The sequence below is a fragment of the Papaver somniferum genome, chromosome 7 (assembly GCF_003573695.1).
Source record: "Papaver somniferum cultivar HN1 chromosome 7, ASM357369v1, whole genome shotgun sequence".
Classification (NCBI taxonomy): domain Eukaryota; kingdom Viridiplantae; phylum Streptophyta; class Magnoliopsida; order Ranunculales; family Papaveraceae; genus Papaver; species Papaver somniferum.
Window position 1 is genome coordinate 32,359,293 of NC_039364.1, and position 3,268 is coordinate 32,362,560.

The following is a 3,268-nucleotide window of genomic DNA, read 5'->3' on the forward strand; positions in this document are numbered from 1 at the left end:
CTGGTACGAGTACTTAATTCCAGTTCGTGAGTTATTTTTTCATGGTACGTGTACCGACTTTGTATACCCTTAAGACAAAACGAGTTCAGGAGTCAACATTATCTTTTTCGGTATGCATACTAGGTATGTGTACCATCCTGGGTTCATGAGCAATAGAACTTTTTGGGTTTGCATACTTGGTATGTGTACCAAAGGTCGTTGTCGAACTATAGCTACGCCGGTATGTGTAATGGGTACATGTACTGCGGCTCCGAACCTATAACAGTTTGCGCCAGTATGTAAGCTGGTACGTGTAGTGTCATGTATCCAGATTTACAATAGTTTTATATCTCTCTATTAATCAATTTGAAACATTCATGAATACCATCAATGACACATATCACTGTTCCATGCTATTTTCAAATGATAATCTTGAATCATAATTTAGGTCATAAACAATAAATTGTTCTTAACCAAATTCATCAAGTATGAACAAACGTTAAGCTTAGTCAACATATTTCGAGAAAAATTAACAAGATAAAGTTGACTCGCAATTTCTGCTATGCATGTAAAGTCCAATTTAGCCATGCAATGTTGTCTCATAGATAGAAAGGTGAAAACTTGAGTAATATGTGGTTCAGTCTTTACTTGCCTTTTGTTTATGAAGTTTCCCAAAAGCTTCGGTTGATCTTCGCCTTCAAACGGTAGATCGTAGTGATGTCTGGTACTCAACTACACACTTCTATTCTAATCAGAGACTTGACTAAATGTAGAATAGAACTCAATATATAGTTTTGATCAACTAAATTTGGCAACAAGCTTGAGATATCAACACTTGTCAGTTCGACCGAGCAATGCTCTAACATAATCGACACTAAAATCATGTGAATTATGCACTTACCAATGCAGTAAATGCAGGTAAGCTATAGGATGCAATAAATGCAGACGTTGAAAGAATGTTAGATGCAGACCTAATAAGGGAGTGGTAATACCCTGTCTGGATCTCTAACATCGTAGTTGTCATGAAAAAGAATGGGAAAGTCCGAGTTTGCATCGATTTCGCCAACTTGAATAAAGCTTGCCCGAAGGATGGCTTCCCGCTTCCTGACATGGATCGAATGGTAAAATTAATCCAAAGGTATAACCGATTATCTTTTATGGATGGATATTCTGGATACAACCAGATACCAATGAATCCAGCTGACAAAGAGCACACAACATTCATCACTGATAAAGGCTTGTGCTGCTTTAAGGAAATTCCAGTCGGTCTAAAGAATGTAGTCTCGACCTATCAGAGGCTAGTCAACAAAGTTTTCGAAGAACTGATTGGAAAGACCGTAGAATGTTACATAGATGGCATGGTCGTCAAAGTCTGAAAGAAGCTGACCATCACGGCGACCTTCTAAAGACCTTTGATGTTTTAAGAACATACAAAATGAAAGTTAATCCATCCAGATGTGTTTTTGGTGTACAAAGCGGCAAGTTCCTCGGATTCATGGTGATCAGGAATGAGATTGAGGTCGATCCAATGAAAACTCAAACTATATAAGATATGTCGGCGTCAACATGTAAAAAGGATGTCCAGCAACTGAATAGAAAGCTAACAACTTTAAATCGTCCATTGTTAGAATATTTGATAAATGTTGAACGTTCTTTAATCTACTACAGAAGAAACATGATTTCAAAATGGCTTTTGATCCGATAAAATTTTACCTCTCATCTGCTGATACTATCTCTGCCAATGCCAGACGAAGATTTATATCTCTACATTGCAAACACTTCAACAACTTCGAGTGCAATGCTGGTTGGAGTAGAAGACAACAAAGAGAAGCCAATATATTTCCTCAGCAAAACTCTGGCACCACCATAAACAAGGTACTCCCAACTCGAGAAAGTTATTTTTGCTATCTGCTTCTCCTTTGTCAAACTAAGACCATAGTTCTCGACCTGGAAGGTGAAAGTCATCACGAAATACCCAGTTGTCAAAAGAAAATAAGACATAGAGATTAGCAAAATGGGTCCATCTGAATCAATTCAGATTATGATACGCACCACAGAAAGTAGTGAAAGGCCAAACAGTGACAAATTTTTTTAGTTGATTTCCCAATTGACGATCCTAACTTCGATCTAAAATTATGTGAGGGACAAATAGAAGTACTGTCTGAGCCCGAGGTACCACCTAGTTGATGATTCTTCCATGAACACCCTAGGAGTTGGGAAAATATTTGTGGATGGATCTTCAAATGAACAGGGTGGAGGATATGGAGTTGTCATAATTACATCAGAAAATAGCTTACGTCCTAGCCTTCAACCCAATCAATAATTAAGTTGAGTACTAAGCAATGCTGCAAGGAATCCTAGATGCTAAAAGTCTAAATCTCAAAGAGTTTATCCTCTATACTGACTCTTGGTTAAATTCAAAGCAAGTGGGAGGACATTTTGAATCAAGAAATACCACGAATATGCAATACAGAAACCTCATAAACAAGCTACTTGAGAGTTTTGACAAGGTCAGCATCAGGAAGGTAGCCAGAAACAAAGTAAGGCACGCAGATTGACTAGCTTTACTGGGATCTGCAATACCAGGAGCTTGTAAAAGAACATTTAGTGTTTGAGTTCTTGATAGACCAGCAATCTGTAAGCTCGAATTGAAGAAAAGCAAATCTAGAGCTCGAATATGACACAATCAGAAATTGAGGGTTCCTGGATGAAAAAAATCTTCAAATATTTGAATTACAAAGTACTTCCACATGATCCACTGGAAGCACGAAGGACTACAACTCTGTCTGCGAGATATCAGCTCATGGGGGACGACCTGTACAGGAAAACCTACTTGGGTACTCTACTAAAATGTGTGACAGAAACACAAGGAACGCTGATAATGGACGAAATACATTCACGAGAGTGCGGTAATCATGTTGAAATGCGATCTCTAACTGACAAAATAAGATCACAAGGCTAATTCTGGCCTAAAATGGACGACACTGTTGAGATTATTAGTCCCACATTGTTGGGCAATCTAAGATTCTGCGGTTTATAATCTCTTAGGGCCTCTCCACTCATTGCCAACTGGTTTTGAGTTGGATGCCCGTATTCTAACATGGTATCAGAGAAGGCTATTTGCGACGAGTCATTGACCGCGCCTTTACTCCGCGTCACCCGATTTAATTGTCCACGTGTTAGACCCAACGAGGCTACACGTGAGGGGGCGTGTTGAGATTATTAGTCCCACATTGTTGGGCAATCTAAGATTCTGCGGTTTATAATCTCTTAGGGCCTCTCCACTCAT

At 38.9% G+C, this 3,268-nt stretch overlaps 1 long non-coding RNA gene across 1 annotated transcript; it reads right to left on the bottom strand.

Annotated features, from left to right (window-relative positions):
* Positions 1-534: 534 nt before the first annotated feature.
* Positions 535-2,811, bottom strand: LOC113300645. Its single transcript, XR_003335861.1, has 3 exons — positions 2,032-2,811; positions 1,693-1,926; positions 535-1,083 (listed from the first exon to the last, which is right to left on the bottom strand). It is a non-coding gene; the product is annotated as an uncharacterized LOC113300645 (long non-coding RNA).
* Positions 2,812-3,268: the final 457 nt, after the last annotated feature.